Raw genomic sequence first — 12,544 nt, 5'->3', positions numbered from 1 at the left:
AAAGAGCTCTATTTTCAGGGTGTGTTAAAACTAGACTCTCTGTTATGTCCCAACAACAGCAGGGTCTTTCCCAGACATACAACATGAAGTCTTGAAGCTGATGTGATAAAGCTTCCTGATTGGTATAATTAGATGGATGGAGCTTTTATCCTTTGACTTTTTTTCCTTCAGTAGCGTAAATCCCAGAGAATGGGAGGATAATCTGTGAAGAATTCCCACAGGAGTAAAAAGAATTTTCAGAACCTACCATTTTAATATTCTATCTAGATAAACTGGACTAATTATTTAGAACCAGCTCATTTGCTGTAAGGTGGAATCCGCTGACAAAAGCTTCTGTTTCGTGAAAGGCAAAAATGCTCTTGTCATAAAAAATAAAACTATATCCTTAGCAAACAACCACATACCTTATATAGCAAAGCATATATAGTTATTTTCATGTAGAGAGTTAGGCCAATTTTTCAGGTTGTATTTTGTAGCATATCTTATTATCATGGACAAAATATACAAATATTAAAATGATTGACACTGAATTAGCAGGACCGGATGAAATTACTTTAGTGTTCATATTGGGCTTCCACAATGGCTCCCACAATCCAGGAAGCTGAAGATATCTTATTTAACAGCGCAATTCTACACTTGTTTACTCAGAAGTTTGGCTTGACATGATATGTGAAACATCCCATTGAGTTTGGTGGGACTAGCTTCCAGGTACTGTAGATGCTTACAAAATCCACATTTTCTCTAATTGCTTTGTCCCCTAGCAGTCCATACTCAAGCGGCTTGCTTTCGGACATGTTTTCAAACCCAGAGTTTTTATGTCCATACCTGGTGGGTGTCTCCTTTTTTCATGCATCACTGTTTCCTGCTATGCCTGTCTCTAAGTCTACCTCTTTACAAACCACTCATTCCACAACCAACTGAGCAATGCCAGCAACTAGGAACAAAGGGAGGCTTGGGAGGGAGTGGATTTGAACCATCCACATTTGAAGATCAGGGGCAAAGAGCCCCCGAATTGTTGAGTAATAGTTTACTCTCCTATACTGTTGCTCTCCTATAAGTACTGCTATTCAAAACATAGGGAATCGCCAGATCTCCAGGGAATCTCTGGGGATGAGAAAGTGTGGGACAGTGTTGGTTGGAAAATAACACCCCATAGACAAAGATGAAGTAAAAGAGGCACGAGGGGTTCACAATCCGTATTAAACTGAGGTATGAGTTAGGTTCATGGTTTTAATAGTTATAATAGTTCATTTTGGACCCCTGCTTTGTTTAATTTGTTGGGGAGAGTCTCAGAATTTTAAACTGTTGCCTTTGACATTCTAACCTAGAGGATTTCAATCAGTGTTGAAATATGAGACAGTTACTCTTTCAGCTTCTGTTATATTGGTGTAGATGAGGTCTGCTTAGTGCTATCATTTTATAGGAAGTTTCCTTACAGCATATAGACTGCTGACAATGGACTGCTATTTATTGTGAAGGGCATTTTAAATTGCATTGCTCTTTCTTATAATTTGCACAAAATATTACAACCTCAAACCAGGTTGAGAATTCTGTATTTGGAAAAAGGTATGAGGAGCATGATGTGCAATACAAGAACACAACTGAGGGAACAGGGATCAACCTTCTAATGTATTTATAGTTCATGGATGAACAACTTCCTTCAGTTAATTCTTCTTTTTCCTCAACTTCCACCGATTTAACTTTGAGGAACTGGATATGAGCATTTGGAACCCTGGCCACTTGCCAGAAGCATGCTCTAGCCGCCTCTCAAGTGTCCCTTATTATTAGGGAAACAAAAGAGGGAAATCCCAGAGGTGGTTGTGCAAATGTTTTGAATAAAAATCTCTCTTTAAATGCTCAACACATTTGGAGTCATTTCAGGTTCCTCCTCAGGGAATTTTAAGACTGCTACAAGGGGATACCATTTCCACTCTTCTTGAATACAAGAGCACCAAGGAGGCTGAGAGAAGAAAAGGAAATATTATATTTCCACAGAGCACTTTCAAGTATAAAAGCAGATACATACTGGATTTAATATTGCAGAAGGGCAAATCCAGACATGGAAGTAAACTCTTTGTCTGCTTATTAACAGCTGTTAATAATGATGTTGTTTATTTGATCCACTTGCAATTTTTTTTTAAAGATTTTGTTTACCTCACCCTCTTTTGAGAGGGTGTTGCCTTAAAAATGTAACAGTAGGACTATTTACATTGGAACCAGTGATGTTTACTTTCTGTTATGCTAATATTTCCTATAACTGTCATATGGATAAAATATAGGCACACTGTAGATCGAGGTGGGATGAAATTTTTCGGCTGAAGGACTGTGTTCTACATATCAAAAGTATGCATGGCTAAAGTAAGAGAGCCCCCAGACATATTCACCATGCCACACACAGACATACTTTTACACACACACACACACACACACACACACACATATATACATATAGATATAATTCACACACCCCTTCATTCATAATGTATGAATGGTTTTCAAAAAAAGTGAACAGGAAGCCTAGATTAGGATCCTGATTGGGAGGTGTAGAGGAATAACCCCTTCTCCCCCCCCCCCCATGTTTTCCCAGTCTAAATATGGCCTCTTGCGCTTGCCGTTTGCATTGGAAAGAAAACGTGCATTTGCCAATGGAAGCTTGCTTTCCAATGCAAATGACATGCACCAATGGGAGCTTTCTTTCCAATGCAAATAGCAGATGATTAATATTTGGGACAATAATAGGACACAACGACTTAAAGTCCTCTAGTCCTTGCCAAAATCCCAATCTGGATTGGGGCCTCCTTCGCCTGATATTTACCCATTCACATAATTACTCACTGTGTGAACAGTGTCACTTCTATTTTGGCCCTGAAATGCATGTGAAGGAAACAAGTCGTGTTGCTTAAATGAAAAGCTATTTGCCTTTTTTTTTACAACAGCAAAATGGGACAAAGTATAGCTCGTTTTTCTTTATTTAATTTTAAAAAATGTATATACTGCTTAATTTAAAAAGCTTCTTTATAAAATATAAACTAGACATTAAATCTACTGACAAAATCAGTTGTTAAAACAAGTTTGCTTCAATTATATTAGATCATTACATAAAGCCATAGAAAGAAGCAGCACCACTATCGCATTATACCTCACAATTGCAGTATAAGTATGCAGTTTAAACGGCTTCCAATTAAAATTACACTAAATCCCTTCTGACCCCATTCTTTTCATTCCTCTGAAAATGGAATGTTTCTGAAGCAGCAATGGCTGCAGACACTGTGGGGGTGGGGTCGGGTGGTGATGTTTCTATTTTACTTATTATATGTGGGGTTTTGTGTCAGCGTTGCTTGTGCAGGTTCTCTGCTGTTCACTTGTGTTCCTTTGGTGGTGAGAGAGGTTGGGGTTGGCCTCGGGTGTGGTTGTTTGTTTGTGATTGGCTGTGGTGGTGGTCTTTGTTTTCATGTGTGAGTGGGGTAGGTGGGTGTTTTGGATCAGGTTAACCATATTGATTTGTATGCTGTTGGTGGATTTTTGTCATTGTCTTGTTGGGCTGTGTATGTGATAAAGGAGAGCTATACCGGGGTGAAGGCATCTTTGTGACAATTTGTTGTTGACAAAGGACAGCTGGACATATAAAGGGCCCAATTACCTTCAGTAGCTTAGGGCTTCATCAGACCTAAATCCGGCCCTGATTGCAGTGTTGTTTTTCACTCTCCGTTTGTGAGCATTAGACAGAGACTGCACACAGGAGGCTTCCCTATGTCATTGGTCTGTCTTGTTCAATACTGTCCGCAACAGTGACTGGCAGTGGTTATCATGGGTTTCAGACAAGGGACGTTCCTAGTCTGACATGGAGATTCCAGGACCAATCCAGGCACCTCCTGCCTGAGAAGCAGATGCTCTCCCGCTGAGCTACATGTGTTGGGTGCTTCAGGTGGTAAATGCTGTAGGATGGACAGTGGTGGTGAGGAGTGGGAGGACAGAGCTCTGTGTGATGCTCGGAGCTGTATGTGCCCTGCACCCTAGTCTACTGCTCACAGTGGTGGTGGAGGACACTGTCTCATTACCCGTGATGAAGCAAGATTCTACTGCCATTCCAATCATCTTCTCTAGTTGTGATGGGGTGGTGGGCAGCTTGTCCTTTTCCACAAAAATCAATGTATATTGGGCCAGCCTTTTGACTGGCAGATGAGAAAGGTAAGAATGAAAGATAAGAAAGAACTGGAGACATTAAAAATATCTTGTAATCTTGTCTGGATTTGTTTCTTTTCAAAGGTAAAGGATACAAAGACCAGTACCCAGGTACTCAGTGGTAGAAAGTCAGATTGTGCTGACTGGCCCTGCCATGGCTATTGCACTTGCTGTTGCTCTCCACCACTTCATAGAATCATAGAAGTGGAAGGGACCCAAGGGTCATGTTGTCCAACCCCCTGCAAGGCAGGAATCTCAGCTAAAGCATCCATGACAGATGCAAGGAAGGTAATTTCTGTAAAGGAGACCCACTGATTGAATCCATCATTCTCATACATACATACATACATACATGGTTGCAGGGCAGAGCTGGTGGTGGGATGCTGATATGGAGCAGAATGCTTAAATGGGACCCCAGTCAATGTGTAATCTAGCATAAGCTTTTATGGAAGAAGACAGAACAGCATGCTCCCTCTGTAGCTGTCAATAACCTTGCCAGGGAATTTCTGGATGCTGTTGTGGAAAATAATCCTGTATTTTGGGTTGCTTTTGATGACAAATTCATGTAGAGCAGACCATGACAGACTATCTCCTTGCTGAGGTGGATTGCAGACAGCACAATAAACTACCCCAACATCCAGTGGCGTAGCGTGGGGGGTGCAGGGGGGGCCGGCCGCACCGGGCGCAACATCTGGGGGTTAGGGAAATCCATGGGTTAGGGGGCGCAAATCCACGGGTTAGGGGGCGCAAATCCATGGGTTAGGGGGCGCAAATTACTTGCCTTGCCCCGGGTGCTGATAACCCACGCTACGCCACTGCCAACATCTGCACTGGCTCCGTCCCTAAAGTCTTTCGGGGTGTGAGCGTTGGTCTAAAAAACACTTGGCAGCTTCGATTCTAAATGCCCCAGAGCCCACCTTGTCTCAACAATTCACAACCAGTTACTATTTACCAAGAACACTTTCTTGACTACTATGCAATCCAACACAAGTGCATGCAGGGAGCTGTCGTCAGTGGCTTCCCCACAACCAGATCTCTCCTCTGAAGAACTTCCCTCCTTGAGGAAAAGCATTCAGATTCAGCAGGTTTAAAGCAACATTAATTTAACTGAGTATTTTGTTTCTAATGGATGAGTGGTTTGGTTTTTATTTTTAAACTGTAGTTATCTACCCCAAGACTATGCAAAGGCATGAGAGGGAGATATTGAACTAAGCAAATAACACACAGTAAGACTCAGTATATTGACCTTTTTAAAAATATCACCAGTATGTTTGACCATTTTTATCAACTATTTGCTAACATAGAAAAGTTCTCCTTTAAATAGCAGTCATTATGATGGGTGTCCAAGCATGGCGGGTGGAGAGTTGAATTCTTTGTTTTATTATTTTTTTGTTTCTCCCTTCTGAAGCTCTGTGGCAGGGAAACTGCATAGTTCTCGGGGAGAATGGATACTTGCATACTTTGGGAAAGAGATTTGTGTTTGGTCAATGAAAGAGAAAACAAGCTAGGAGGTGATAAAAATGTCAAGGTCATAATGTTCATGGAAGCTTTTTGACCAGCCAGGAATTTTTATTAATTCTTTAAATGCAAATACCTAGGCACTGTGGACACGTTCCATACCTCCTGCAGAGCACTAGGTGGAAAATTACAATTAGCCTCCCAGAACGAAAATATAGTCCTGAATACAAGAAGCCAAATTCTCCTTGTACAGAGATGCAAATTTATCCCCAGAGTCCCTCAGAATGTTCACTATTAGGATCGTATCAGGTTACAATGGTGTTTTGGCCCAAGACTAGGACTTGTTTGGCTTAAGGGATGCTGTAGAAATGTTTCCCGTTCCTGAGTGGCAAATATGCATATTGAATATTAGGTACGGGTTCCATCCAGTAGTGGATTTGTGCTAAGTGGAAGCACTTCTGTGGCTAGTGCAAGGTGAGGCACCTCATTTTTATCATTCCTGCCCTACTAGTTGTAGCTCTTTGGGGTCTGTGCCATATACTACACTGTTCCAGAGGGTTCACGAACCCTTAGGATAAATTTTAGGTGCTTTGGGGGCGTGGAAATGTTGCATTGGGTAGGAGGCATCAGTGAAAAATCTGATGTCCTACCTCGTCCAAGGGGATGCACTTCAACAAGTGCAAAGCCACTGCTGAATACAGCCCTGTGTATCTGATTCAACTACATTTTGTGTTCCTGTGAATACCATCAAAGTCTGTGAGATACCTTACCAGTTGACAGGGCCAACAAACCACTAAGGGTGCATTCCTATTTTAAAGGAATTACAGTAGTTCCATTGAGCTCAATGGGACTTACTTTTGAGTAGACATGCGTAGGATTGTGCTGTGAGAGAGAGTTTATAAAGCTTAAATCATGCTACATTTTCTATTCCCTTCCCCCATTTTATTTTTTGCTCTACATACTCAGTGGGTATAGTTTATTAGATGTGTTCACCTGGGAATTTTGGTGTTGGCCCGAAGAGCAAATTAAGATGAGGAGGCATTAAGAAAACAGGTAGCCTCAGGATTCTGCTGCCTTGCCTGACAGCATCTGAGGAAGGAGCATTGAAACTAGGCCACCCATTTGCTGGTTATAGACTTGCTTCAGTCCCTCTTTGGCTAGCTTGGCTTGTTTTAGTTCGGTTGCCAGGTCCACTCTCTCACCTCCGTCATTAGTTTTTTCCTCCCTTCCAATCCAGGTGTGGTCAACTGACCACTCATGAGAATGGAGGTTTCTTGGATTATTTGCTTCATTAGCCTTGGTTTGAAAGTAGGTTGAAATTTTGGTTGAAAGTAGGTTGAAATTTTGGCTTGTTTTTTCTTTGGGGGAGTTGTTACAGGTTCTGTGGGTGAAATCCCCAGTTCTTTGCAACATTGTCTTGTAAGTACCGTGCTCGGAATCGGAAATAAATAGGGCTACTTTATCCAGACCACAGTTTTAAGGGCTTTGCATGGGGGGGGGGGGAGTTCAAAGTTTATTTAAGTAGCTTCAAAAGGGAGGGGAGATTTGAAAGTCTGACAGCTCCCGGTGTCTTTTACTGATAAAAGTTGGCAGGTTTTTTTTTCATAGGTTGAGCCTTTTTATCAGAGTAATTTGATAATTAGAGCTCCTACTCACACAGCAGAGACTCAGTGGAGACTTGACCCGGTGCCATTATCTCCCAGAAGTGCATCATGCTATATGGTAATTTTCATAATTGCAGACCCTTCCCCATGCAAGATGCAAACTGTGCTATAGGTATGCAGGGCACATACTTCAGGAAACTTGAATGTGTGAAATAGCTGAGAGTTTTGCTTGGCCTTGAGTTCAATTCCTATGTAGAGCCCATCCCTTTTAAGCATCTTACCAAATGTAAATAATAGAAAGTTGTGCTCTTTATTGTTGTTGTACTGCCAGAAGCAGCCACAAATTCAAGAGAGCTCTAATTTCAAAAGTAAAAGGTATGAGAACTACAGTTCCATTTGGCGTTTCTACTCCAATTTAAGTGCTGAATTTGATCAGGAATTTTTAGCAGAAGTTGCTTTGTATTTTTATAGTATGCATCTTCCACTCTGAAACAGTGAAGTTCACATCCCAGTCTTAAAACATAATAAGCTCTGGGTTTACATTTGACAAAGTGGTTGTTTTACTAAGCTATCATTAAGGAAAATTTGTGCTAACCAATACTAGATTGGTCATGTTGTATATTTTCCCCCATTGATGATCAGCACAAAAGAACATCTAACATGTAATTCTGATTCTAGTGAAAAGCAACATAACTCCAGGATGCCTACTGACAAAAGGCATATATTTAATATAAAATACACAAATGTCTTTTTCTAGAGATACTGTATTTATTCTTGATAATTGTTTCTTTGTCTACAGTTGGGGAAATAATTTCCTTGGCACTAATGTTCTCCTTCTAGGAGTGATATAATAATTATCTAGTTCATTTCCCAGAGCAGAAAAAAAATTATTTATCCTCAGTGTCCCTTTATGCTGTTTACACAAGAGGTATTCTTGTGAAAAGTCAACTTCAGGTCAGTGTTTGGTTTCAACACCAGTAACCACCTGAGTACGAATCACAGCTAGTGCTAGCAGAATCTATTGTCTGTAGGAAACTGCACAAGCAAAATACCGGTACATTCAAATATTTGTTGACTTGATCAAATGGAGAGAGCTTTTCTTTTGAACAGGAAAGACACAAAATAGGACATGGGAAGCACGTAGGCAAGAGTCCACTATCAATTGAGTCTTACCGTGATTCCCTAGCCGGTGAGTTAAATTGGAGTTTAAAGACCCTCAACAATAATCTTACTACAACATAAAAATTGCATACAAGTAATAATAATACAATATTATTTAATACATTTTTAATACAGATTTGATACAAAGCATACAAAGCAGATACTCAAATATGGAACTCAACTTGGAATTAATAGTCTTTTGGATTACTCTATGCCTGCACATGTAATATCAACTAGCAGATTGTGTGGTGGGGCTGCGCCACTCACTTGACCTCCCTCTGGCTGAGTTGCTACTGCATACCAACAGGGACAAGTTGGTAGTGAGGCCAGCATGGTGCAAACATGCTGGCAGAGCCAATCTGGTCTCCTGCCAGTGCTTCCACCACATCAACTGCTGCACTGCCTTGCTCCTGGAGGTGGGTCAGGTCACCAGCATGGCCCCACCACACCTTCTGCGACTGGTAGTATCTATACAATATGTGTGTGTTATTGTTTTTGTGTGTGTACAGAAAGATATAGGTGCATATCAGTACTTACAAATCCTTCACTTAAAAAAAAAATGCATTCTTGGTGTTTTTTCTTCAGTACCAGTGGGTATACTGAGACCACTGGCGGAGGAAGAGGAGTGCGGGGGGAGTGCACTGCCCTCAGCAGCGCGATCCCGGTGGGGTGCCATCGCAGCTGCCCCTCCGCCCGCACTGGGCGCCATGCTCCTGCAGGCGGCACGCCACTCCCCCAGGATGTGCGTCATTCCCCTGCTGGCGGCGCACCATACCCCCTGGATGCGTGCCAGGCCCGCCCCCGCCTGCTCTCTGCCACTGACTAAGACAAGTGATTTTCTTCCATAAAAGTGGACGGTGAGGTCACCACTTGTAGCTTCTATTGCATGTCTGCATAAAATATGAAGAAAATGTGATGTTGACCACTCTTACAGGATATTCTCATTCTTTGTCATTCTTTGTCATTAGAATGTACTAAGGATTTCATGGGATAATTTTTGTCCTCTGTACAAAAATAGATCACTTCTTTTCCAAGCTTCTGTGACTTCCAAGCTGCCACTCTTAATGAATCAATTACTGTATGTATCAGTATGGAGCTGTGAGGGCCTCCCAGCAGTCAGTCTCCAGTTGATCAGGTTTTGAGATCCATGTAAGGGCCTTATTGTCAGTACAGGGAGGGGAGCAGAGGCCCCAACCCATTAGCCTAATTTGTACCAACTTTCATTCATTTCATTTCATTTCACCCATCATTTGGCTTATGTCCTTCTGATTTATGCTGTGGCTCTGGGGACCTGAATTTATTTATGTTCTTCTTCTCTCCTTTACTTTTTTTTATCATGTCTATTATAAATTGTAAGCTATTAATTTAAGGTGTAAACAGCCATTTATGTCTTTGCACTCTATAAATAAACTAAAAAAAAAGACAAGTGAGTCAATGGCCACTGGAAATCCACAGAGCTCCACCACCACCCTTGTCACTTCATTTTCCAACTCACAGCTGGGAAATGACAAAAAAGAAATATGGCAGGGAAATATTAGGTAAGGAGGGATGGGTGAGCATCTACATCCCCTATGTGGGACTGAGGCTGCCACAGCTGGCAGCTCTTAAGGAAGCAGAAACATAACTGGAAGAAATACCAGCCAGGTATGGTGTGCTTGAATTAAAGAAGCCTTTTGAGGATGTTATGTACTGAGTTGAATAGGATTCAGAATGCAGCAGTCTGATTGGTCCTAGAACAATAGGACCCAGAATGCAGCAGTCTGATTGGTCCACAGGAGCCACCCAATCCAGCTCCAGGTGGAAGTGAATCCGCAACCTGATTGGCCTACAGGAGAATCCTGGAATTAGCCAATCACGTGAGACACATTGTGTAAATAATGTATATAAAGCAGACATTCTGGGGGAACTCCCATTCCTCCTCACCACTATGAGCTGAATAAAGAGCATGAAATCCACTCTCGACTCCAAGTATATTTCAGAGGACTTGGCACAGAACTTTTAAGGTCAGCTTGGGTGGGGAAGATAAAACTTCCCGGCTTAGGATGTTAGCAGGTGGAGAGTTAATATTTCTTCAAGGATACCAGCTTGCTTAACTCCAAAATTAGGGCCTACCAGAAGGTATTTTTATGCCCAATCTTTTGTTCTAGGCACTGGGTTATATTAATATTTCAACATGCCTTGAAGTTTTTCCATATATAGAATATTTCCAGAAATATTTTTCCTGCTTGTTTTTCTCCCTGTGGCCCTGTACTCCCTCAGATTAGTGAGGGACATGTGTAAATATTTTTCTTACTGAACTGTGGGAAAGAAGCTATGAGTTGCCTTGACCTTCGTGCAAGGTTAGATTTTGGAACTCACTGTCATTGGGGGAAAAAAATCAACAAGAAAGTACAGAAACCTTGGGGACCAGCAACTTTGGCGACTTATCAGTAAGCTATCTCTTCAGTGTGCTGGAAGTGGCTGCTAAGGAAAGTTGAGTGTTTTTTTAAAAACACTTCACTATTGATATGGTACCAAGTAATCGTATCTAAAAATAGAGCGTGCATATTTGTTCCAAATTTGCTTTGTTTATTTATGCCAATGCTAGCTCCCTATTTAGATACTTTGGTAGTACCAGATGTTCTTATAATTTTCTGCAACATATACATATCCCTGAAGATTTAGCCCATGGACGTAATTATACTAAAATACCATCTTTGTGTAATTTTCCATTGCACACAGGCAATTTCTCTTCTGCACTGTCCATAAGTGACATAATGTGGAAATAGTTTCCTACTGGATATATTTAATTCCAGATCAGTAACAAAAAGAGTTCACAGCCAAGTGAAAGATTCATTTGCTGGGGTTTTTTTTTGGGGGGGTGTAGAAAACTTATTGGGTATTGGAGTATTTATCCCCTCTTCCTTCCTGGCCCCTGGAATTGGAACTCATGCTGGATCATGAATGAAGTATGGGGTGTTTTTGAACTAAGTTGAAATTAATTGAAAGTCAGTGGGTTTACTCTGAGTAAAACTTAGCTGAATACCACCCATGGTCTATAATATTGCAGTGACAATGACAGTGATGCTATACTGAATATACTGTAGAGGAAGGAATGTCTCTCTCCAGAGTTCAGTGTTACCTTCAGGAGAGTGCTCATACCATTTTCCAAATGAAAGCTAGATGTACCGTATGTTTCTATTTGTCATGGAAAAGGGAGCACGTTTTACTTCATGATCTTTGGGGATACTTGCAGTACTGTGAATGAGGTTTCTCAGTGTCATTTATGCTATGGGAAGCTGCTCTTGGCATGTGAAACTGAGAGCTCGTTATATTTCTTTAATTAAAAGACACAAAAATGTGGAAATCCCTTTTCGCAGAAGTAACCACATGGTCTTTTGAGAATGTAGTGCCATCATTACACTGCTATTGCATGTAGACATTCATGTGAATCAGCCCTGGCAAGACTTTTTCTCAGAGTCAATAGAAATCGACAGACCTCATCTGCAGCACCATTAGAGAAGATAGAAAGCGTACAGCCTCCAAATGAAAACTCCACAGCACAAAGGATTGCTGTAGAGGATTTTGCAGCTTTTGTTGTTCACAGTGGAGCTAGCTGGATATTCCTTGTACTAATGTGATACAACAGAGGGGTACAAAAGCTTCAAGCATGATCATTAAATAGTACCTACATTGTGGGGTGGGGAACTGTGTCACCATTCCTCATAATGTTATAGGTAAAGGTAAAGGTAAAGGGACCCCTGACCATTAGGGGTTGCGGTGCTCATCTCCCTTTATTGGCCGAGGGAGCCGGCGTGACATGTGGCCAGCATGACTAAGCTGCTTCTGGCGAACCAGAGCAGTGCACAGAAACACAATTTACCTTCCCGCTGGAGCTGTACCTATTTATCTACTTGCACTTTGATGTGCTTTCAAACTGCTAGATTGGCAGGAGCAGGGAGCGAGCAACAGGAGCTCACCCCGTTGCGGGGATTCGAACCGCCGACCTTCTGATCGGCAAGTCCTAGGCTCTGTGGTTTAACCCACAGCGCCAGCAGCGTCCCATCATAATGTTATAGGCACCATCAAATGGAGGTCCATGACACATGAGTGATCAGATTCCATAACAGGAATAAATGTGTGAATGGTACATATGTGTG

General features: G+C 41.6%; 1 long non-coding RNA gene across 2 annotated transcripts in view; it reads left to right on the top strand.

Moving 5' to 3' along the window:
- LOC310825402 overlaps positions 1-12,544 on the top strand; it is a 59,490-nt gene that overhangs the window by 15,018 nt on the left and 31,928 nt on the right. The window contains exon 1 of one of the 2 annotated variants that reach the window (XR_014555280.1): positions 5,182-5,267. The exons of the other annotated variant lie outside the window; for it this stretch is intronic. This is a non-coding gene — a long non-coding RNA (uncharacterized lncRNA). Of the gene's footprint in view, positions 1-5,181; positions 5,268-12,544 lie in introns of those variants that run through there. 2 annotated transcript variants of the gene reach the window in all.

This window comes from Podarcis gaigeae (assembly GCF_964106915.1).
Source record: "Podarcis gaigeae genome assembly, chromosome: 10".
NCBI classification, from domain to species: domain Eukaryota; kingdom Metazoa; phylum Chordata; class Lepidosauria; order Squamata; family Lacertidae; genus Podarcis; species Podarcis gaigeae.
The sequence above is the reverse complement of the archived record's forward strand: the minus strand, read 5'-3'. Positions and strand labels throughout refer to the sequence as shown.